Source organism: Apteryx mantelli, chromosome 3, assembly GCF_036417845.1.
Source record: "Apteryx mantelli isolate bAptMan1 chromosome 3, bAptMan1.hap1, whole genome shotgun sequence".
Taxonomy (NCBI): domain Eukaryota; kingdom Metazoa; phylum Chordata; class Aves; order Apterygiformes; family Apterygidae; genus Apteryx; species Apteryx mantelli.
In genome coordinates this window covers 136071198-136095878 of record NC_089980.1, presented here as the reverse complement: position 1 = coordinate 136095878, position 24681 = coordinate 136071198, and the positions used below count along the sequence as shown (strand labels likewise).

At 57.5% G+C, this 24681-nt stretch overlaps 1 pseudogene; it reads right to left on the bottom strand.

Moving 5' to 3' along the window:
* Positions 1-17665: 17665 nt before the first annotated feature.
* On the bottom strand, positions 17666-24332 carry LOC136991639 (T-cell activation Rho GTPase-activating protein-like; annotated as a pseudogene).
* Positions 24333-24681: the final 349 nt, after the last annotated feature.

The following is a 24681-nucleotide window of genomic DNA, read 5'->3' as shown; positions in this document are numbered from 1 at the left end:
AGTTGGCCAAATGGCATGACATGGAGTGCTTTTCGATGGCTCTGCTAGGTGTCTGCTGCTGTCCTCAGTGCGCTTGGTGGAAGAAGCCTGGGGCCTATTTTAAAAGTTATTTTGTGGAGTAGAGGGTGAAAGCAGTGTGGAGCAGGTGAAGACGGAGGCATGAGGTGAGGAAAGTAGCTCTGCAGGGAGCAGCTGGAGGATGTTTTGGGTATAGAGAGCTGTTTGATAATTGTGAAGGCAATATTGGAAGGTGTTTGATCAAGTGCCTCCTTCTCCAGCCTTAGCTGTTACTGGGAAATGCGATATTTGTCCTCACTTTCACTCGGCTCCTGCTCCCTGCACGTGCCTTCAAAATTGTCCTCACTTTTGCTTGGATCCTGCTCCCTGCTCGTTCCTTCATAATTACCCTCACTTTCACTCGGCTCCTGCTCCCTGCTCGTGCCTTCGTAATTGTCCTCACTTTTGCTTGGCTCCTGCTCCCTGCTCATGCCTTCAGAATTACCTTCACTTTCACTTGGCTCCTGCTCCCTGCACGTGCCTTCACAATTTCCATCACTTTTGCTCGGCTCCTGCTCCCTGCTTATGCCTTCAGAATTACCTTCACTTTCACTTGGCTCCTGCTCCCTGCACGTGCCTTCGCAATTTCCATCACTTTTGCTTGGATCCTGCTCCCTGCTCGTGCCTTCATATTTGTCCTCACTTTCACTCGGCTCCTGCTCCCTGCTCATGCCTTCACAATTTCCATCACTTTCGCTCGGCACCTGCTCCCTGCTCGTGCCTTCAAAGCGTTTGTGCAAGGACAGGTCCGGCTCTGAGAACCACCTCTGCATCCTGCTGATGTCATTTGTGAGATTGCTCAGGGCAGGGGCAGAGACGCATTTTGGATATGGCCTGCTGAGACTGCTGCTCCTGTCGTTGGGCTGCTCCGTCTCCAGTGTAGGGGTGCTGCCTTCAGCTCCCGCCTCTGGGCTGCTGCAGGCAGAACCGTCGTGCTGAGGAGCACCTGGGTGTGCTGTGGGGAGAAGGAGCCTGTTAGGTGCTTTTTAGGTACTCTCTGAAGGTACCAGGGGACTTTCCCTGTGCAACCACACACTTTGCCAAATACAACCTTCCTGCCGACGAGCTAGAGGAGAAGTTGAGGAGGCAGAGAGGGCAATGTCCTGCGAGAGTGCAGTTCTAGGCCATAGGCAGGAGCTAGGTGAGGAGCAGAGCTGTGCAGACGTTTACCATCTGGCATGGGGGTTGTTTTGTGAGTGTTGTCCTTTTGAGCTCCTGGAAAGCATTCCAGGAGGCAAACGCTGCAATACCATATTAAACCCTCTGCACCTCTCTGCATGGCCACAGATGTCTTTCGATATGCAGTGAAAGAATGCAAAGCAGCAGCCCAGGTCTGTGACAATCATCAGTCCATCCTCCTACCTGTGGAGCTGTCTGTGTGCTCCGGTGACTCTTTGGCTGAGGGACTGAAGTGCAAGGCAACATCCTCCCCAAATATTGCTGTCCAGTTCTCTATCAGGAACTCGACCAGCGCTGTCACCTGCCCACAGAAAACCATTGAGTTTAGTCTGAGGGGCTGAAAATGTGTGGAGCAACCTTTTCTGCTCCTGATGGACATTTCTGTACTGACAGCTGTAGCTCTATAGCTCCGCCGGATCTGGCATGACACAGCTTTGGTGAGCTTTTGCGAGGTCAGGGGGATCTGTGGGGATGGCCCTCAGCTGCCCCAAAGTGGGTAGCTGGGGGTGAATTCAAGAGACCTTGTCATTGCGCTCCTTCAGCACTGCCAGCGGGAGCCCGTTGTCCGTGCCGGGGCTCAGCAGGTTTGGCCCCACGCAGATGGCCAGGTTGCTGGCGTCCATCCTGCTGGTCTCCGCGTTTTCGCTGATGTGATGGAGCACAGCAAGCAAGCGCTGGAGCAAGAGGAGGTTTGCTCTGGGCAGGCTGTCAGCCACCCTGGGGAACACAAACAAAATATAACATTAATGCAGGGTGCAGGAGCTGCTCCTTCTTCACTGGAGCAAGTTTCATTTCAACTCACAAGAAATCATGCTTCCTCGTGTTTTGTAGAGCAATCTTAAACACCTTGAGGAAATGTTATTGCCAGAGAAGTGTTTTTCTGTGCCACTTGCCCTCAGAACCAACCCCCCCAGCAGCAATAGCAAGCTGACAGAAACGACAGGTTTTTACATGAGACTCCCAGTTTCCAGAGAAGTCCCTGGCCTCTCTCAGCCCCTCCAGAATGGTGGCACTGGTTACAAAACTCACCGTTTCAGTTCATCAGTTTTCTCCTGCTGGCTTGGCTTCTCCAGCGCTAGCATCCACTCGTCATAGAGGTTGTCCGAGAGGAGTTTGGAAGGGATATTTCGGAGGAAGTCCTACAAGGCCAAGGAACTTAGATGAGGCTCTGGACACTACCAGTGAGCAGAGGGGGAGCATCCTCATGACCTGGGCTCACTTGGAGGCAGGTTGCTTTGAGCTCTCTGCTCCCAAAGGTGCTCCTGAGCACTGAGAGTGCAGCGGGCTGCGTGAGTACGTGCCAAGTGCAGTGGTGTGAGTGCAGGAGCAGGACCCAGCTCGTATCTGAGCCTTTGGTCTGGCCCTGCATCTCAGTAGTCCTCAATGAGGAGCAGGTGGAGGAAGTGAGTTTGCCATGGGCATGCAGGGAATCCAGGGCGGAACTAGGGGAACTGAAAATCCAGTTGAGAAGAAAAATGCCCAACTGTGCTCAGCCTGAACCCCTGAGTTTGGCTTCAGTAGGGTTTTAGCTTTGAGTGCCACTGAGGTCAATGTGGGCACTCAGGTGGGCCCTTGCAGGTTAGCCACATGCTCTGAGAGCTAAAAGTCAAGAGGACTTCACCTTCAGCACCACTGCCAAGAGGTGCACGGGTTTGCTGTCCAGGTCAGCGTTCTCGCCCTGGTTTAGCACCTCCTTCAGCTCCTTGCGGGCCTTCTCGCTGGCCGCTATCCTGAAGATCCCCTCAGTGGCAGGCCCTTTCTCGTACAGTATAGCCAGGAGATCCTGCAGGAGGCAGCAGACAGTTTTTGACTTTGGGGTGCGCTCTGCTTTACTTGGGTTAGTGTCTTGTTCTCACTCCATGGCGATTACAGTGGTAGTGACATGCTTGTCTCCCAGCCCACCCTCTTTTTGGCCTGGTGAACTCCACCGACTTCAGTGGAGTCATCCCTGCTTTCTTCCAGCAGAAAACGAGGCACAGGTCAAGGCTTCAGGTTCCAATTCCCTCCTTCCCAAGCCAGGCTGAATGCGCAGCAGAGATTTCTTGGAAGAAAAAGAAGCCTCTGTGCAGGAAAGGCCAGAAGCAGCATGCCTCCGTCCCCAGGCTTGTTTACCTGCACTGGCTGGGGCAGGCCACCATCCTTCCCGCAGATAGTTGCCAGAGGCTGGCCAAAGAGAGCCGCCCTGGGGCCAGAGTCGAGCTGCCCTGGGCAGACCCTGTTGGCAGAGGCTCCTCGCCGAGCAAGTGGCCATGATATCAGCGGCCTTCTTGCCTTCGCTCCCTCTGCTGCAAGCAAAAGCAAAGCCAAACTCAGTGTAGAAGATGCGGCGGAGAGAGCCGGACGGTGCCGCTTGTGTGTGTGCGGCGCCCTGTGCTGCAGGGTCTCCTCCAGCTTGTGCAGAGGCGCAGAGGTTTTGCATGGTGGCAGGCAACAAGCAGCGTGTCAGAAGGCAGCTGCTCCGTCTCTTTCTCAGACTCACCAGGCAAGTGGCCAAGGCCCTCTCGCACGTCGGGAGGGTCCGAGCGGGGGCATTTCTTGGCGTCAGCCTGCTGCGAGAAACGGGTGAAGGTCACAGAGGTGCCCCTCAGCAGCCGGGGCCGCGAGGGAGTTGCTGCAGCGACGCAGGCATCTGCGCGAGGCTGCCGGGCAAAGCGGAGGGCGTCCAAGGCCCGCGGAGGAGAGGCCGGAGGTGCGGGCCCGACGCTGCCCCTCTGTGCCACGGGGGCTGTGGCAAAGGCTCCTGCGCAGCCAGCGCCCCCGAAGCGGCCCTGCAGCCCGCAGCCCCCGCACGGCTGGAGGCTGCTGCTTCGGTGCCCAGCAGCCCCAGCGCGGCACGAGGGCTCTGCCCGTGGCCGCGGGGACGGTGCGCCCTGCCGCGCTCTGCCTGGCACGAGGCATTTGCTGCCTTTGCCCGCCCCGGGGAGCCGCCCCAGGGGCTGAGCTAGCGCGCGTGCACAGGCAGCGCGGGCAGGGAAAGGGAGCCCTGCTCACCTCTGCCGAGATCAGCGTCTCCACGGTCGCCGCCGTCAGCGACACCTCCTAGGCGAGAGAGCAAAGAGGCGCCGTGAGGAACTGGCCAGCTTTGGGCGCCTTTGGGGAAGCCGAGGCGCTGTCGGGGCGCGGCGGGCGGCGTGAGGACACTTACGGGACGGCAGAAGCCGACGAGCTCGGTGAGGAGGCGCAGGGAGGGCAGTCGGGTGAGCCTGGCTCCCGGGGCTCCTGGGCTCTGCCTGTGCACAGGGAAGGGCACGCCAAGAGCTCTGTCAGCGCCAGCCCTCGCTGCTCTCTGCTGCCAGCCAGCCCCGCGCTGCCGAGGGACCCCCAAGCCCGAGAGCCTGCGGCAGCGCTGGCTGGGAGCAGCGCTCTGCGGCGCCCTGCCTCCTGCTGCCCACGGGCCTCCTCCTCGTGGGGACGGACGGCAGCGGCTCGGGGTGCCCGCGCCTGCCGGCGAGGAGCTGCGGTGGCAGCTCCTGGGCTCGGTGGCGACTGCGAGCACGAGGCTGAGCAAGTCCCGCCGCTGTGCCCAGGAGCTGCCCTGGGCGGCGGGTGCCCCTTTCCCCAGCGACGTTCCGGTGTTTCTGCGTGCAGCTCCGCCTGGAGCACTCGCCCGCTCTCAGCCCTACGGCGGCACGCGGAGTTCCCCGGCAGAGCTTACCGGAGCATCGTGTCCAGCCAGAGCTGCTTCACCTCCTGCGACCTGCAGCGCAAAGGAGAAGCGGCCTCAGCCCACGCTGCTGCTGCTGCTCGTCCTCCGTGGGACAGAGCTGGCCCCAAACAGCTCTCGCCCCCGTGGGCAGAGTGCCAGGGCCAGGGCTGAGCCGTGCGGGGCAGGAGAGGGGCTCGCGCAGGGCCCTGGCAGGTGTCGCCCAGACTCACCCAAAAGTGACCACGCAGAGGTCGCTGGGCCAGACGAGGATGAGGGTGCGGCTGCACTTGAGGCCGAAGACCTCCTCCTCCTCCTCCTGCTCCTGCTCCTCCTCCTCAGGCCTGGCCGCGGCCGCCTCCTCGCTGCACAGCACCCAGAGCTCGCTGAGCCGCACGCGGTGCTGCAGGCGGAAAGTGGGGCCGCATCTGCCGGGAGGAAGAGCAGGGACTCATCTGTGGGTGTTCGCCGTGGGGGCAACCCCAGCTGTCCCCCATGGCAGAGCCGTTTCCAGGGGCAGAGCCATGGGAACGGTGGCGCTGAGCCGCGGGCAGCAGCAATGAGCCTCCTTCGCAGCACACACGCAGAGGACTTTGGAGAGGTCAGTGTAGGGCAATGATAGCAGCGGGATGCTTGGTGAAGGCGTGCAGAGGAGAAGGACAAGAGCAGGAGCCTGTCCTGTTCTCCTTGCACCTCCCCTCATTAAAGACATGCTTTGTGCATTCATGGATCCCGCAGGACCCCTTGGGGCGAGGAATGTGCCTGGGGACGGGTGGTGGAGGCCGAGGCGGTGTCGGGGAGGAAGGAGGGCTGCGATGGCTGCTCTTACTTGAAGCTGGCGATGGCGACCGCGTGGGGGAAGAGCAGCAGGTGCCTGCGGCGCGTGCGCTGGTGCCGCGTCACCTGCGCACGGAGGGCGAGCAGGAGCTGGGGGCTGCTGCTGGAGACGAAGGCGCCGAGCGGCGGCGGGGGCCGGGAGGCTGCGCGGCCCCAGAGGCGGCGGTGGGCGCCAGGAGGCGCGGGGCCGGGGGCCCCGGGCTGTGCCCGCGTGCCGGCAGCGGGGCCGGCAGCGCCCCGGGCGCCGCAGCAGCTGGCCTGGCCCATGGCGCCGAGGCCGGGCGGACGGCTGCGGTGCGGCCGTGTCCCGCGCCTGCGTGAGGCTGGAAGCGCGTCCCTGTGCCGAGCAGTGCTGCCGGGCTGGGAGTCACCTCCGCCTGTGCTGCGCCGTGCTGGCACAGTGCCCACCCGGGGTACACGCTGCTGGCCGTGGCCAGGTCGCCGCGGTGCCGCCGCGGCACATTGTGATGCACCAGCTGGGCCCACAAAGGTGCATTGCTGGCTCGTGGTCAGCTTGTTGCCCACCAGGTCCTTTTCTGCCAAGCTGCTTTCCAGCAGCTCGGCCCCCAGCCCGTCCTGGTGTTCTTCCTCCCCAGGGGCAGAACTTTGTGCTTCCTTTTGTTGAACTTCAGGAGGTTCCTCTGCCCGTTTCTCCAGCCTGTTGGGATCCCTCTGAATGGCAGCACAGCCCTCTGGGGTGTCAGCCCCTCCTCCTAGTTTTGTATCATCAGCAAACTTGTTGTTAGAAAGTTGCAGAGCAAGGGCTTGTCTCCCTTCTGGTGTGCCGTGGGTCTGTCAAGATGCCCAGGAGCCAGAAGCAGCCGGCTTTTGTAGTGTCATGAGAATCTCCTGGCTTTAGGAGATGCTCCCTGGCTGTGGGCTCTCAGGCTGTGAGATGATTTTATCCATGGTGAAGCAGGTGTGAAGGCATCACCATTTAGTTAGAGAAGATGTGCACCTGCCATTTCCTCCAGCACCTGGGAGCAGTTCTCTAACTCCCGAATGACATCTTGAGATACAATATAAGGCTGAGGCAATGCCAGGGGTGAGGAGGAGGAGGAGGTGGGGAGAAAAAGAGGACTATTACATGTGCTCAGTTACCAAAACCACCATGGCACTGGCCTAACCCTTGTTTTTCCCCCATGCTGGATGCTGCAAAGAGCTCTGCGTGGTAGTTAACGCAGGCTTTGCCAGTGACCACATGTGCTGCCCAGGAGGTTGTTTTCCAGCAGCTTTTATAGAGAGGTGGAAATGCTGGTTCTGCCTTGCCTGTTCAGTGAGACTCAGGATGGGTCTCGGTGAGCTGGTGTGTGACAGGGTGCTGAGAGGCAGGAGGGTTGGGGGGAGCCTGGCACCACGTTCACTCAGCTGCACAGGATTGCTGGGGCCCGAGCGGGGCTGTTGCAGGCTTGGGAGTCCCTGCGCCACGGTGACCCTGTGCAAACTGGCTGCGTTCAGCTTCACCATCCAAACTTTCTGCAGCCTTTCATAACTGAGAAAGGAAGGAGGCTTTGAAGGAGCCATTTTTAAGGAATGCAGCATTGAACTGTTGAAGAAGGACGTCAGTGGGCGTATTGCCTTCCCCGAACATTGCCTTGTGTTTGGAGAGGAGCCTGGCTGCTTCTGAACTTACAGGCACACTTGCTTGTTGTACTGCTCCACACTTTTGTGAAATTGGGATGAAGTTTGGTTCTCCGTGGTGCTGAGAGGCAATCTGAGGGTGCAGTTCGAACACTTTTGGACTACAGGGATGAGATTTAAGCTCTTGGTCTTGGAAGTAACTCTCCCTGAACCAACAGACTGTTATCTTCAAGTAGGAATCACAGAATCGTAGAACGATCTAGGTTGAAAGGGATGCTGGAGGTCTCTGGTCTAACCCCACTACTCAAAGCAGGGGCAAATGCAAAGTTAGGTCAGACTGCTCAGGGCCTCATGCTGCCTAGTTCTGAAAATCTGCTGGCTCATGAAAGCAGAGAGCTCATCGCCTGGCAGATATGCCGTGAACGCGCCCCGCTGAACTAGATTCACGTGTCACCTCAGGGCCAGTGTAATAAACCACTGTGCAAGATTCAACGGGAGAGAAGAGTGATACTTGTTCCCAGAGCTCACCAGACCAATTGACTTGAACCATTCCCACAGGCGGGGACAGTTGCAGCAGTACAGAAATAGCACTCCCTGTGCCTGTCCTTTGCCCACAAAACCTCTCGGCCTTCTGCAGCCAGGCAGGGACCACAGGGCTTGACCAAGCCGAACACCTGCTCTTGGACAGAGCCATTGGATGTGGAGCAGGTGGGCAAAGCTCTGAGGGAGAGTCAAGAAGCCCTGCCACCATGAGCACAGCCACCCTCCCCTCCCAGCACAGCCCAGGACCGGAGAGCTCTCTTGCAGGCTGTTACTTCTTTCACTGTTACTTCTTTCAGCTCCTGGAGGGATGTATTTCCAGCCTTCAGGTGTTCGCTTTAAGGGACTGATCTACTTGTCAGGTTTCCCAGAGTAGTTGACCTTCCCTGAGACTAGCAAACTCTTCTCCTTTTGACACGTACTCTATCATTGCTTGACAAAAAAGGCATGAGTCTACAGTGTGTTTGGCCAATGATTTTGTCACAGGCCATCGTCTCCTTGCAGCCTGTTGAAATAACTGTGAACTCGCGGTGTGCCCTGGCCATCCGTGTAACCACTTTCCTAGCCATTCTGCCTCCAGATTGTATCATACATTTATTCTAGCCAGATGATCAGCCATCTGATCCCACTTTTCCCCAGGGTTTTTAGGTGGTTGGTGGGTGGAGGCATGACCCATTGATATGTTCTTCAATTGAGCTACATCCAAACTCCTTTCCTGGGTCTGTTTTCCCCATACGTCTCCACCATTTTATTGCCAATTGTTTCTCAGCCCGTTCTGCAACGCCGGGGTGGCACCAGCCCAAACAGCATAGGAGTCCGGACAGACTCAAGGCTCCTTGCTCCACAGTGGCAGGGGCCAGGCGCAGGGATGCCGCAAGGGGGGAGAGTGCCTCAGAGCAGGGCAGAGGGCTGGGCACAGGCAAGGGGCCAGGTCCCCTCCTGCAGCACAGCCTGAGGTGGGCACTGGGAAGGGACTGGCAGCGATGGAGCTCTCTCCCTGAGATGGTGATGGGCGTCATTAAAAACAGACAGCCTGTGAGCTCAGCCCACCCCACAGATGGGCACCACAACTCCAGATATCCTGCCCTGGATCCAAGCCTGCATTGGCGATGAATCAGAGCTGTGGAAAGGTAAGATGTCCCGCCAACACACCAGTGTGTCTGAGGGGCTGGGGGTCAGTGGCAGCCCTTGCTGCGCAGCCCTCTGCCTATGGGTGAGAAGGGGTAGCCGTGATGGATTCAGGAAAGATGGCCAAGGGGAGAGATCATCTTCCCCCACCTTCGCTGCCAACCCTCCCTGGCAGCCCACTGAAAGACCCCTGGGGGCACCAGGCTGGCCAGGGTCTGGGGCCAGTGGTGCAATGGATAACGCGCCTGACTATGGATCAGGAGAGTGCAGGTTTGCCTCCTGCCTGGCTCGACCTTTTCCTCATCCCAGCCTGGCAATGGTGGACAGCACAGTGATGGTGTCCAGTGCCCTGGTTCCTCCTTCACAGGTATTCCACCATTGCCTGGTGTTTCTCCCAACTCTCTGGTAGAGACCTACACGCTGATAAGGAAGGAAGAACTGGCTGGGGATGTGCAGGCTTTGGGTGCAGGGAGCCTTTTCAGGGTTAAGCTGCAAATCATCAGAGCAGTGGGGAAGATGAGTAGCAGAATGACGAGCCAGGACTTGAGGAGAGCTGAGCTGGGCTTAGTCGAGGGGCAATGGCAGAGGTCTGACTTGACTGAACAGGGGGCTCTTGCCTGTGCCCCAGCACAAAAAGGGCAGGCCAGTGGCCATGCAGAAAGCAGGTACCACCACCACCATTGCTGTGGGCAGAAACGGGCTGAGCCACACAGCAACGAGCCTGCACCCTTCTGATGCATGGTCAGCTTGGTTGGCTCTTGCACCAGCGGCCTTGGCCCCCAAACAGCCTGGCACCCCCAGCAGCAGGGCTTCCTCTGACTCACCAGAACAGGCTGGAGGTGAAGGGTAGCACAGATTTACCTTTAATCACCTGACCTTGCCTGGGACAGCTTTCCCCTCTCCGACAACTTTGCTCCTTCTGGGTCCCAATGTGTTGGGAGAAGCAGTTCCCGGAACAGGCCACTATGCTGAAATAAGGCAGGACAGCAAGGGGAGGTGTGAGAAATGCAATGCAGAGGCCCCTGAGGGAGACCATTCATCTGTCCCCCCAGGGTCATGGCACACTCTAGCACTGCACAGCACAGCACTACGGGGCCAGTGCCAGAGGAAAGAGGGTGCTGAGCAAGGGGTGTCCCCTGAGGGGCAGGTGCGGTGGCTGCCCAACACATCCTGGGGAGAGACTCCACTCACCTCGCAGATGCCCGGTGCCTGCCTCAGGCCCTGTGGCAGATGTGGACACTCACCCCTTTTGCATGGCCTGACCCAGGACACCATCATCCCCCCTTCTTCAGCTTTGCCCATGTACCCTGAGCCCTCACTGTCTCTCTGCACCTCAGCCCCATTCTGCCCTGCACATTCATCCTGCAGCCTGGACTGCACTCTACAGCCAGAACTTGGCCACCCCCTCTTCACAGGGTGCCCCCATCCTCTCCACCTCCCGTGGCCCTGCTATGAGGGCAGCCCTGGGTGATCCCATGCAGAGCACATCCCCAATGCCCACACCACGGTCCATGCCTGGGTGCTGTGCCCCTCTGCCCAGACCTCGTGGTGCAAGGGCAGCGCGTCTGACTCCAGATCAGAAGGTTGTGTGTTCAAATCACACCAGGATCAGGCTTGGTTGAACACGAGGTGCCTTTTATATTGTCCCTGTTTTGTACTGCCCTCATCTTGGCCATAGGAGGAGTTTGCTGATGATGGGAGAAAGGTCAGCATCTGACCCATCTTCAATAAGGGCAAAAAGAACGATCTATGGTTCTGTCAGCCTCACTGCAGTTCTCAGACGAAGATGATGGAACAAATACTCCTGAAAGCCATGTCCGCATGCATGAAGGACATGAAGATGACTGAAAACAATGAGTATGTATCTACCAGAGGCAGACCACTCCTCACTAACCCACTTGCTTTCTTTGAAGAGGTGACTTCCTTAGTGGTCAAGGGGAGACCAAGGAACACCATTTCTCTTGATTTTGAGAAGACCCTTGACATGGTCTCCTACAGTATCACTGCAGCAAACTACAGCAATAGAGAGAACAAAGTGAATCGCAAGGTGAGTGGAAGACTTGCTAGACCACCAGGTTGGTGGTTGATGGCTGGAAGTCTGGTTGGCAACCTCAGTGTCTGATTTGGGGTTTTATATTGTTTAATGTCTTCACTAACAGTCTAGAGGATGAGACAGAATGAGGGACAAGGGAAGCCTGCCAGGGCCACTAGGTTGACCAAGGCCTGGGGCCAGTGTGGCAGCAGATAACACGCCTGGATCAGGAGACTGCAGGTTTGACTCTTGCCTGGCTTGACATTTTTACCTTGGGGTGGTGGTCTGCTTTCTCCATAAAGGCCTTCCCTCTCCTGGCTCTTGTCCCACCTGTTGGGCCTTCTGCAGAGCATAGGTGGGAGGGCTTCTTGCCCTATGGGAAAGAAAGAATTCATCCAGCCCTTATGGCAGACCTGAGCCCTGCAAAAAGGGCAAAATGCCCAGTCAACATCAAATAACACCACTGCTAATCTGAAAGCAAAATTAAGATCCTTTCTTAATCTTCCATCCTGCAGGCTAAACTAATCCAGATCTCTCAGGCTACCTAAGCATATGATGTGCTCCAGCCCCAAGCCATCTCTGAGGTCTTGTCTTGGTCTTGCTATAGTTTCTCAATGTCTTGCAAAACCCTGCATGTGACATAGACAAACTCCACAATGGAAAACTCAAAGAATCAGAGAATCGCTGAGGTTGGAGGGGACCTCTGGAGATCATCTAGTCCAACGCCCCTGCTCAAGCAGGGTCACCTAGAGCACATTGCACAGGATTGCATCCAGGCGTGTTCTGAATATCTCCAGAGAAGGAGACTCCACAACCTCTCTGCGCAACCTGTTCCAGTGCTCTGTCACCCTCACAGTGAAAAAGTTTTTCCTCATGTTCAGATGGAATTGTCCGTGTTTCAGTTTGTGCCTGTTGCCTCACGTCCCGTTGCTTGGCACCACTGAAAAGTCTGGTTCCATCCTCTCGACACCCTCCCTTCAGAAACTTGTACACATTGATAAGATCTCCTTGATAAGATCTCCTCTCAGCCTTCTCTTCTCCAAGCTAAACAGGCCCAGCTCTCTCAGCCTTTCCTCATAAGAGAGATGCTCCAGTCCCCTAATCATCTTTGTAGCCCTTCGCTGCACTTGCTCCAGTAGTGCCACATCCCTCTTGTACTGGGGAGCCCAGAACTGGACGCAGTACTCCAGATGTGGCCTCCCCAGGGCTGAGGAGAGGGGGAGGATCACCTCCCTCCACCTGCTGGCAACACTCTTCCTGATGCACCCCACAATACCATTGGCCTTCTTGGCCACAAGGGCACATGGCTGGTTGATGGTTAACTTGGTGTCCACCAGCACTCCCAGGTCCTTCTCTGCAGAGCTGCTTTCCAGCAGCTCAACCCCCAACCTGTACTGGTGCATGGGGTTATTCCTCCCTAGGTGCAGCACCCTGCACTTGCCTTTGTTGAACTTCATGAGGTTCCTCTCCGCCCACCTCTCCAGCCTGGCCAGGTCTCTCTGAATGGCAGCACAGCCCTCTGGTGTATCAGCCACTCCTCCCAGTTTTGTATCATCAGCAAACTTGCTGAGGGTGCACTCTGTGCCTTCATCCAGGTCATTGATGAAGAAGTTGAACAAGACTGGACCCAGTACTGACCCCTGGGGGACACCGCTAGCTACAGGCCTCCAACTAGACTCTGCACCACTGATCACAACCCTCTGAGCTCTGCCATTCAGCCAGTTCTCCATCCACCTCACTGTCCACTCATCTAGCCCACACTTCCTGAGCTTGTCTATGAGGATGTTATGGGAGACTTCAGCAAGGCTTTTGACACTGTCAAGGGAGACAACATCCACTGCTCTCCCCTCATCTACCCAGCCTTCTCTGATGGAATGACTGGCTATCAGATTGGTTAGGCATGATTTCCCCTTGGTGAAGCCATGCTGACTACTCCTCATCACCTTCTTGTCTTCCACATGTGTGGAGATGGCCTCCAGGATGAGCTGCTCCATCACCTTTCCAGGGATGCAGGTGAGGCTGACTGGCCTGTAGTTGCCTGGGTCCTCCTTCTTGCCCTTTTTGAAGACTGGGATGACATTGGCTTTCTTCCAGTCTTCAGGCACCTCTCCTGTTCTCCATGACCTTTCAAAGATGATGGAGAGTGGCTTAGCAATGACATCCGCCAGCTCCCTCAGCACTCCTGGGTGCATCCCATCAGGGCCCATGGATTTGTAGGTGTCATCATTTAAGCAAACTTCTCTAACCCAATCCTCCTCCACCAAGGGAAAGTCTTCCTTTCTCCAGACTTTCTCTCTTGTCTCCAGGGTCTGCGGTTCCTGAGGGCTGGCCTCAGCAGTAAAGACTGAAGCAAAGGTGGCATTCAGGAACTCTGCCTTCTCTGCATCCTTTGTCACCAGGGCACCCACCCCCTTCAGCAAAGGGCCCACATTTTCCCTAGTCTTCCTCTTGCTACTGATGTATTTGAAGAAGCCCTTCTTGCTCTCCTTGACATCTCTCGCCAGACTTAATTCCAAACGGGCCTTAGCCTTCCTCGTCACATCCCTGCATACTCTGACAACCTTCCTATATTCCTCCCAAGTGGCCTGTCCCCCTTTCCACTTTCTGTAGACTTCCTCCTTCTGGTTGAGTTTTGCCAGGAGCTCCTTGCTCATCCATGCAGGTCTCCTGCCTCCTTTGCTTGACTTCCTACTCATAGGGATGCACCGCTCTTGAGCCTGGAGGAAGTGATGTTTGAATATTAACCAGCTCTCTTGAACACCCCTTCCTTCTAGGGCCCTAACCCATGGGATTCCTCCAAGTAGGTCCCTGAAGAGGCCAAAGTTTGCTCTCCTCAAGTCCAGGGTTGCGATCCTACTTAGTGCCCTGCCTCCTCCTCGCAGGATCCTCAACTCCACCATCTCATGGTCACTGCAGCCAAGGCTGCCCCCGACCTTCACATCTTCCACCAGTCCTTCTTTGTTTGTTAGTACGAGGTCCAGCAGCACACCTCTCCTTGTTGGCTCCTCCACCACCTGTGTCAAGAAGTTGTCTCCAATGCTCTGCAGGAACCTCCGGGACTGTTTGTGCCTAGCTGTGTTGTCTTTCCAGCAGATATCGGGGTGGTTGAAGTCCCCCATGAGAACCAGGGCCTGGGATTGTGAGGCTACTTCCAGCTGTCTGTAGAAGGCCTCATCGACTTCCTCATCCTGATCAGGTGGCCTGTAGTAAACACCCACAACAGTGTCACCCATGCTAGCCTGCCCTTTCATCCTTACTCATAGGCTCTCGACTCCCTCTTCATCCACCCCTAGGCACAGCTCAATACATTCCAGTTGCTCTCTCACCTAAAGAGCAACTCCACCACCTCGCTTTCCTGGCCTGTCTTTCCTAAAAAGCACATAGCCAGCCATGACAGCACTCCGGTCATGCGAGCTATCCCACCATGTCTCTGTAATGGCAAAGAGATCATGGCCCTGCGACCGCACACACACCTCTAGTTCTTCCTGTTTGTTCCCCATGCCGCGTGCATTGGTGTACAGGCATTTCAGAGAGGTGATCGAGCATGCAGGTTTCCCAGGACGGATACAAGCGGGTCCTCCAGAGCCACATCCCATGTGCACTTCCCTGGCTGCATTCACCTGCTGGAGGCATCCTGACTTGAGCTGTCTTTCACCAGCTACCCTGGCACTATAACTCTCCCCTTCCCCCATCTTTCCTAGTTTAAAGCCCTCCTTACCAGCTTGGCCAACCTGTTGGCAAAGACACACGTGCCCCGCCTCGTGAGGTGGATCCCATCTCTCGCCATCAGCTGTCGATCTTCAAACAGGGTCCCATGGTCATAGAAACCAAAACCCTGTTGCCAACACCAGCGGCGCAGCCAGTCGTTAACTTGGAAAGTCCCTCTCCTCCTCCTCTCATCCATCCCCCTCCCTGGCAGGATTGAGGAGAAGATGACCTGGGCTCCCACACCCTTGACCACCATCCCCAGAGCTCTGAAATCCTGCTTGATGGTCTCCAGTTTGCCCTTGGTGTCATTGGCACCCACATGGAAGAGCAGCAGTGGGTAATAGTCCAAAGCGTGGACAAGCCTTGGCAGTCTTTCCATGACATCTCTCACACGAGCCCCTGGCAGGCCACAAACCTCTCTAGACACGAGGTCAGGTCGGCAGATAGATGCCTCCATCCCCTGTAGCAGGGAGTCCCCCACAGCGATCACCCACCGCTTCTTCCAGGCGTTCCGGCAGGGCACAGGGTGTGTTGTCCCAGGTACTTCCCTGGCAGCCATGCCCATCTCCTCCTCATCCTGGAGGGCACTAAGCCTGTTCTTCAGCTGCAAGTCTTCGGGAGGAGTAGGAGCCTTTCTCCTCCCACGAGCAGTGACCACTTTCCAGCCTTCTTCTGTGGTGTTATGACGTACCGTCTCACACGGCACAGAGCCCTCTGGCAACTCCACTGCTGCGGGGGGCTGGGACTCCCGAAGCTGCACAGTCTCCGAGAATACCCTGTCTATCTCCTGCTCTGCTTCTGGGATGCTGCGCAGCCTGCTGACCTCCTCCCGTAACTCCCTTAGCTGACGACACAGCTCGCCAACAGCAGCACACCTCCTGCAGGAGAGCTGGCTGCCAGCCCAGGCCTCCCGGAGAGGCCCCAAGCACTCCCTGCAGCCTGAGACCTGTAGGGCTGCATCTGCTCTCAGGGGGTCGGTCTGGGTCCCAGCCTCTGACACAGCAACTCCAACAGCCACTGGGGAACGCGCTGTGCGGCAGCGTGTCACAACCATACCTGAGGAAACCTACACCACAGGGAACAGAAACAAAGTCCTTCATGCATCCTTCTGCATGAACTGCTGCCTCTGGGAGCTGCACTCTAGGCCTGGCTCTTATATAGGCCTCTCCCTAGCACTGGCTAAGAGGGTGCTTGACCCGCCCTAATCAAGGGCCACCAGGATCAAAGGCCCCAACTGCCTCTGCTCAGGGGCAACCAAGAGAGCTCGTTAGCAGCAGCCACTCCTAGCTAGAGCTTTTCCCAGGAGAAGTCAAGGTCCCTGCAGTTGTCCTTGCCTAGCTTCCCCTTTCCTGTTCACAGCAATCACCTTCTAGGTCCTCGGGGGTCCTCAGAAAGCCCACAACTTCCAACAAGATCCTCAGGTTCTAGTCAGAGCCCAAACACTGCTGCGCAAACTGCTGCGTCTGTTCGCTGCCTCTGTTGCATTAAAAAAAAAGATTGTAAGAGATTTCTGGTCCAGCCTCCAGCTCAAAGTACAATCGTTTTCAACATCAGCTAAGGATCAGATTGCTCAAGGTCTGATTAAGCTGAGTTTTGAATTTCTCCAAGCATGAAGAGTCCCCATCCCTCTCAGCCCCCATTCTAGGTCACCCTCCTGCTGAAATTTTCTTATATTTAATTGGAATTTTCTTCCATAGCATTTCTGTTTGTTCCCCTCCTCCCTTTGAGAAGAGTCTCATTGCAGCTACTCTATAGCCACTCATTACATAGCTGTAGACAGAAGTCTGAACACAGAATCCCTGAGCTTGGAGATCATCTACTCACCTCTGGAGAATGTCTAGTCCAACCCTCTTAGGGTCGTCTACAGCAGATAGGTCCAAGGACAGAGACTGCCAAACCTCTCTGGGCAACCTGTCCCAGTGTTCAATCACCCTTACAATAAAAAAAAAAAAAAAGAAAAAAAAAGTTTTTTTCTTATGTTTGAACAGAATTCATTGTATTTCATTTTGTGCCTATTGCCTCTTGTCCTGTCACTGGGTACCACTGAGAAGAGTCTCCGTCTTCCTTACACCCTCCCTTCAGATATTTAGACACACTGACAGGATCCACTCTGCGCTTTCTCTTCTCCAGGCAGAACAGTCCCAGCTCTCTCCGCCTCTCCTCATATGAGAGATGCTCCAGTCCCCTAATCATCTTAGCAGCCGTCCACTGGACTCGCTCCACTAGGTCCGTGTCTTCCTTGCACTTGGGAGACCAAAACTGGGCGCAGCACTCCATACGTGGCCTCAGCAGTGCTGAGCAGAGGGGAAGGATCACCTCCCTCCACCTGCTGGCAGCACCTTTCCTAAGGCAGCCCAGGATGCTGTTGGCCTTCTTTGTCACAAGGGTACACTGCTGAATCATCTTCAGCTTGTTCTCCAGGAGCCCCGGGCCCTTTTTGGCAAAGCTGCTTTCCACACCCTGCCACTGCAGGCTGTCTTCATACACAATGTGCTCGAGGCCCCTGACCATCCTTTTGGCTTTGCATTGGCCTTGCTGCAGTTTGTCAGTGCCTTGCAAAGTCCTGCACCTAACACAGACTAGCCCCACGGGAAAGCAGAGGCAATACAGCTGGTGCTAGATGCTTAACCAAGCCTGACACTGATGTGAGTTGACCAAACAGCCTTCTGGTCTGGAGTCAGACACACTGCCTTTGCACCACAAGGCTGGAGGCATGCAGCACCCAGGCACAGAGCGTGCCCTGCGTGGTGGGGATGTGCTGTCCATGGGGACCACCAGCACATTCCTCATTACCCGCTAATATATGCACAAAGGCCATCACTGCACAGTAGTCTTTTGTGCTGCCCTTAAGGGCTAAGGGCTTACCAGTTACAATCGCTTTTTAAATGAGAATTGACCCAGGCAGCTTGATTTCCTTTCTGGAGTTAATGGCTTGGTAGTTAGCAGCCCTTCTTCTGCAGCTAAGAGCACTTTCTATAGGGGAGTGGAGTTTTGCTGAGAGCCTGTGACCACCAGGTGGGCAAGAGAGGGTCAGCTGTTGGTGTAGAGAGACACTCAAGGTTCATGAGGGGTTAAGCAGGAGAGATTTAATAAAGGACTTACACTCCAAGCTGCATGAGGACCCCCAGGAGCTGCACAGAGGGGTCACTGGTGGCAGGCTGCTGGACCTATGGGCTGGACGCACGGCTCGGATGCCCAGGCGGGACTCGACTCCTTGTATCTTAAGGGCCCCTTAAATCTACTAGAACTATTTTCTTATCTCAGCTGTGCTAACCAAGAGAAACTACTGTACGGGAAGCAGTCAGAGGTTGCTGACAAAATGGAATATGCATGCCTGGCCCTGATGGCAATTTGGTCAGTGTGTAGTTTCACACACTGGGCCTGCTACCACAGACTCTGCCACTCACTGACTCATTTTCCAGATCGTCTGCAGGTGTTCTCACTACAGAGCCTCAGCAGGATTTCAGGCCAAAGGTCACTTGGTTAATTCTCTGTATCTTGCAGATCTTATTGCCATAGTTATTATTGACATCCCTTATCCCCTATGCCTATATGTACTGTAAATGGGCGTGAAGCTTGGTCCCCTAGATGAGAAAGCAAACATTTCATTTTTTAAAGCCTTTATTGCTGCATGATGTTTTGGTTCTGAGGTGCATATTGAATTGGGTATGGCTGCTTGTATAGATTCTGGCAGAGTTTTCCATCATCTCATGCATCAGGTGCCAAGGAATGTCCTATCTTGACTTGGTCCTTGCCATTTTGAGCAGGGAATGATAATATTTAATCCTGGTAAATGCTGGACAAGAGCATAGGGAAGGTGGGACAAGTTTTGGAGCTGCCAGCTTGGAAATTGTCCTTTTTGGAAGACAAATACAACACTGTTGATCAATCACTGCCTAGTTCTCCCACACAATAGGTTATAGACAGCACTTCCACATCTATTTGTACAGAGTCACACACAAGCCTCTCTGCCCCACCTCTTCTGGTGGAAGAAGGTGACATCGCAAGCTGATGACGACTTCAGGAGAGCCTCTCAAGAAAAAAATGCTCCTGCAAAGCTAGCTTATTCTTTGTCCATTGAAAGTAAAATATTTCAAAGGATAGACAAGATATGGTTTTTACAATCTCTACTTTGGAGAGTGCCCAGAGGAGAGACAGGCTATTTAAACATAGGATGCTTTTCCTTGCTGGATGTGGTCCCAGGCGCCCAGTTCTGGAGGCTTTTTGCGCACCTTTTCCTGCAGTTGGCCAAATGGCATGACATGGAGTGCTTTTCGATGGCTCTGCTAGGTGTCTGCTGCTGTCCTCAGTGCGCTTGGTGGAAAAGGCCTGGGGCCTATTTTAAAAGTTATTTTGTGGAGTAGAGGGTGAAAGCAGTGTGGAGCAGGTGAAGACGGAGGCATGAGGTGAGGAAAGTAGCTCTGCAGGGAGCAGCTGGAGGATGTTTTGGGTATAGAGAGCTGTTTGATAATTGTGAAGGCAATATTGGAAGGTGTTTTATCAAGTGCCTCCTTCTCCAGCCTTAGCTGTTACTGGTGGATGGGCTAATTGCCCTCACTTTCACTCGGCTCCTGCTGCCTGCTCATGCCTTCATAATTGTCCTCACTTCCACTCGGCTCCTGCTCCCTGCTCGTGCCTTCAAAGCGGTTGTGCAAGGACAGGTCCGGCTCTGAGAACCACCTCTGCATCCTGCTGATGTCATTTGTGAGATTGCTCAGGGCAGGGGCAGAGACGCATTTTGGATATGGTCTGCTGAGCCTGCTGCTCCTGCCGTTGGGCTGCTCCGTCTCCAGTGTAGGGGTGCTGCCTTCAGCTCCCGCCTCTGGGCTGCTGCAGGCAGAACCGTCGTGCTGAGGAGCCCCTGGGTGTGCTGTGGGGAGAAGGAGCCTGTTAGGTGCTTTTTAGGTACTCTCTGAAGGTACCAGGGGACTTTCCCTGTGCAACCACACACTTCACCAAATGCAACCTTGCTGCCGACGAGCTAGAGGAGAAGTTGAGGAGGCAGAGAGGGCAATGTCCTGCGAGAGTGCAGTTCTAGGCCATAGTCAGCAGCTAGGGGAGGAGCAGAGCTGTGCAGAAGTTTACCATCTGGCACAGGTGTTGTTTTGTGAGTGTTGTCCTTCCGAGCTCCTGGAAAGCATTCCAGGAGGCAAACGCTGCAATACCATATTAAACCCTCTGCACCTCTCTGCATGGCCACAGATGTCTTCCGATATGCAGTGAAAGAATGCAAAGCAGCAGCCCTGGCCGGGGACAATCATCAGTGCATCCCCCTACCTGTGGAGCTGTGTGTGCGCTCCGGTGACTCCTCGGCCGAGGGACTGAAGGGCAAGGCGATGTGCTCCCCAAATAGTGCTCGGCAGTTGTCTATTAGGAACTCGACCAGTGCTGTCACCTGCACACAGAAAACCACGGATTTAGAGATTTGCCTGTGCCGTTGCAGAGAGTGCCGGTGAGGGGCGCCCCCAGCGTTCAGAGGTGCTGCTTTGGTGAGCTTTTGCAAGGGCAGGGGTCTCTGTGGGCATGGCGCAGAGCTGCCCCCAAGGCGGTAGCGAGGGGGTGAATTCAAGAGACCTTGTCATTGCGCTCCTTTTGCACTGCCAGCGGGAGCCCGTTGTCCGTGCTGGGGCTCAGCAGGTTTGGCCCCACGCAGATGGCCAGGTTGCTGGCGTCCATCCTGCTGGTCTCCGCGTTTTCGCTGATGTGATGGAGCACAGCAAGCAAGCGCTGGAGCAAGAGGAGGTTTGCTCTGGGCAGGCTGTCAGCCACCCTGGGGAACACAAACCAAATGTGACGTTAATAATGCAGGGTGCAGGGGCCGCTCCTTCCTCCCTGGAGCCAGTGTGAGTTCCCTCCAAAATGGTGGGCCTGCTTCAAAGTCTTACTCTTTCAGCTGGTCAATTTTGTCCTGCTGGCTTGGCATCTCCAGCGCCTCCATCCACTTGTCGTAGAGGCTGTCCGAGAGGAGTTTGGAGGGGATGTTTCGCAGGAAGTCCTGCAAGGCCAAGGTACTCAGATGATGCTCTCAACGCTGCCAGCGAGCAGAGAGGGAGCGTGCGCGTGCTTGAGCTCACGAGCAGGCAGGCTGCGTTGAGCTCCCTGCTCCCAAAGGTGCTCCTGAGCACTGGGAGCGCAGGGGGCTGCACGAGAACATGCCAAGTGCAGCGGTGTGAGTGCAGGAGCAGCACCCAGCTCATATCCGAGCCTTTGGTCTGGTCCTCCGTCTGAGTAGTCCTCAGTGAGGAGAGGAGGATGCTGAGGAGGAGGTGGAGGAAGTGCGTTTGCCATGGGCATGCAGGGAATCAGGGGCAGAACTGGGGGAACTGAAAAGGCGGTGGAGAAGAAAAAGGCCCAAGTGTCCTGAGCCTGAACCACTGAGTTTGGCTTCAGTAGGGGTTTAGCTTTGAGTGCCACCGAGGTCAGTGGAGGCACTGACGGAGGCCCATGCAGATTAGCCACGTGCTCTGAGAGCTAAAAGTCAGAGGACTTCACCTTCAGCACCACTGCCAAGAGGTGCACAGGTTTGCTGTCCAGGTCAGCGTTCTCGCCCTGGTTCAGCACCTCCTTCAGCTCCTTGCGGGCCTTCTCGCTGGCCGCTCTCCTGAAGACCCCCTCAGTGGCAGGCCCTTTCTCGTACAGTATGGCCAGGAGATCCTGCAGGAAGCAGCAGACAGTTTTTGACTTTGGGGTGCGCTCTGCTTTGCTTGGGTTAGTGTCTTGTTCTCACTCCATGGCGATTACAGTGGTAGTGACATGCTTGTCTCCCAGCCCACCCTCTTTTTGGCCTGGTGAACTCCACTGACTTCAGTGGAGTCATCCCTGCTTTCTTCCAGCAGAAAATGAGGCACAGGTCAAGGCTTCAGGTTCCAATTCCCTCCTTCCCAAGCCAGGCTGAATACGCAGCAGAGATTTCTTGGAAGGAAGAGAAGCCTCTGTGCAGGAAAGGCCAGAAGCAGCATGCCTCTATCCCCAGGCTTGCTTACCTGCACTGGCTGGGGCAGGCCACCATCCTCCCCGCAGACGAATGCCAGAGGCTGGCCAAAGAGAGCCGCCCTGGGGCCAGAGTCGAGCTGCCCTGGGCAGACCCTGTTGGCAGAGGCTCCTCGCCGAGCAAGTGGCCATGATATCAGCGGCCTTCTTGCCTTCGCTCCCTCTGCTGCAAGCAAAAGCAAAGCCAAACTCAGTGTAGAAGATGCGGCGGAGAGAGCCGGACGGTGCCGCTTGTGTGTGTGCGGCGCCCTGTGCTGCAGGGTCTCCTCCAGCTTGTGCAGAGGCGCAGAGGTTTTGCATGGTGGCAGGCAACAAGCAGCGTGTCAGAAGGCAGCTGCTCCGTCTCTTTCTCAGACTCACCAGGCAAGTGGCCAAGGCCCTCTCGCACGTCGGGAGGGTCCGAGCGGGGGCATTTCTTGGCATCAGCCTGCTGCGAGAAACGGGTGAAGGTCACAGAGGTGGCCCTCAGCAGCCGGGGCCACGAGGGAGTTGCTGCAGCGACGCAGGCATCTGCGCGAGGCTGCCGGGCAAAGCGGAGGGCGTCCAAGGCCTGCGGAGGAGAGGCCGGAGGTGCGGGCCCGACGCTGCCCCTCTGTGCCACGGGGGCTGTGGCAAAGGCTCCTGCGCAGCCAGCGCCCCCGAAGCGGCCCTGCAGCCCGCAGCCCCCGCACGGCTGGAGGCTGCTGCTTCGGTGCCCAGCAGCCCCAGCGCGGCACGAGGGCTCTGCCCGTGGCCGCGGGGACGGTGCGCCCTGCCGCGCTCTGCCTGGCACGAGGCATTTGCTGCCTTTGCCCGCCCCGGGGAGCCGCCCCAGGGGCTGAGCTAGCGCGCGTGCACAGGCAGCGCGGGCAGGGAAAGGGAGCCCTGCTCACCTCTGCCGAGATCAGCGTCTCCACGGTCGCCGCCGTCAGCGACACCTCCTAGGCGAGAGAGCAAAGAGGCGCCGTGAGGAACTGGCCAGCTTTGGGCGCCTTTGGGGAAGCCGAGGCGCTGTCGGGGCGCGGCGGGCGGCGTGAGGACACTTACGGGACGGCAGAAGCCGACGAGCTCGGTGAGGAGGCGCAGGGAGGGCAGTCGGGTGAGCCTGGCTCCCGGGGCTCCTGGGCTCTGCCTGTGCACAGGGAAGGGCACGCCAAGAGCTCTGTCAGCGCCAGCCCTCGCCGCTCTCTGCTGCCAGCCAGCCCCGCGCTGCCGAGGGACCCCCAAGCCCGAGAGCCTGCGGCAGCGCTGGCTGGGAGCAGCGCTCTGCGGCGCCCTGCCTCCTGCTGCCCACGGGCCTCCTCCTCGTGGGGACGGACGGCAGCGGCTCGGGGTGCCCGCGCCTGCCGGTGAGGAGCTGCGGTGACAGCTCCTGGGCTCGGTGGCGACTGCGACCGCGAGGCTGAGCAAGTCCCGCCGCTGTGCCCAGGAGCTGCCCTGGGCGGCGGGTGCCCCTTTCCCCAGCGACGTTCCGGTGTTTCTGCGTGCAGCTCCACCTGGAGCACTCGCCCGCTCTCAGCCCTACGGCGGCACGTGGAGTTCCCCGGCAGAGCTTACCGGAGCATCGTGTCCAGCCAGAGCTGCTTCACCTCCTGCGACCTGCAGCGCAACGGAGAAGCGGCCTCAGCCCACGCTGCTGCTGCTGCTGCTGCTGCTCGTCCTCCGTGGGACAGAGCTGGCCCCAAACAGCTCTCGCCCCCGTGGGCAGAGTGCCAGGGCCAGGGCTGAGCCGTGCGGGGCAGGAGAGGGGCTCGCGCGGGGCCCTGGCAGGTGTCGCCCAGACTCACCCAAAAGTGACCACGCAGAGGTCGCTGGGCCAGACGAGGATGAGGGTGCGGCTGCACTTGAGGCCGAAGACCTCCTCCTCCTCCTCCTGCTCCTGCTCCTCGTCCTCAGGCCTGGCCGCGGCCGCCTCCTCGCTGCACAGCACCCAGAGCTCGCTGAGCCGCACGCGGTGCTGCAGGCGGAAAGTGGGGCCGCATCTGCCGGGAGGAAGAGCAGGGACTCATCTGTGGGTGTTCGCCGTGGGGGCAACCCCAGCTGTCCCCCATGGCAGAGCCATTTCCAGGGGCAGAGCCATGGGAACGGTGGCCCTGAGCCGCGGGCAGCAGCAATGAGCCTCCTTCGCAGCACACACGCAGAGGACTTTGGAGAAGTCGCTGCTGGGCAATGATAGCAGCGGGATGCTTGGTGAAGGCGTGCAGAGGAGAAGGACAAGAGCAGGAGCCTGTCCTGTTCTCCTTGCACCTCCCCTCATTAAAGACATGCTTTGTGCATTCATGGATCCCGCAGGACCCCTTGGGGCGAGGAATGTGCCTGGGGACGGGTGGTGGAGGCCGAGGCGGTGTCGGGGAGGAAGGAGGGCTGCGATGGCTGCTCTTACTTGAAGCTGGCGATGGCGACCGCGTGGGGGAAGAGCAGCAGGTGCCTGCGGCGCGTGCGCTGGTGCCGCGTCACCTGCGCACGGAGGGCGAGCAGGAGCTGGGGGCTGCTGCTGGCGACGAAGGCGCCGAGCGGCGGCGGGGGCCGGGAGGCTGCGCGGCCCCAGAGGCGGCGGTGGGCGCCAGGAGGCGCGGGGCCGGGGGCCCCGGGCTGTGCCCGCGTGCCGGCAGCGGGGCCGGCAGCGCCCCGGGCGCCGCAGCAGCTGGCCTGGCCCATGGCGCCGAGGCCGGGCGGACGGCTGCGGTGCGGCCGTGTCCCGCGCCTGCGTGAGGCTGGAAGCGCGTCCCTGTGCCGAGCAGTGCTGCCGGGCTGGGAGTCACCTCCGCCTGTGCTGCGCCGTGCTGGCACAGTGCCCACCCGGGGTACACGCTGCTGGCCGTGGCCAGGTCGCCGCGGTGCCGCCGCGGCACATTGTGATGCACCAGCTGGGCCCACAAAGGTGCATTGCTGGCTCGTGGTCAGCTTGTTGCCCACCAGGTCCTTTTCTGCCAAGCTGCTTTCCAGCAGCTCGGCCCCCAGCCCGTCCTGGTGTTCTTCCTCCCCAGGGGCAGAACTTTGTGCTTCC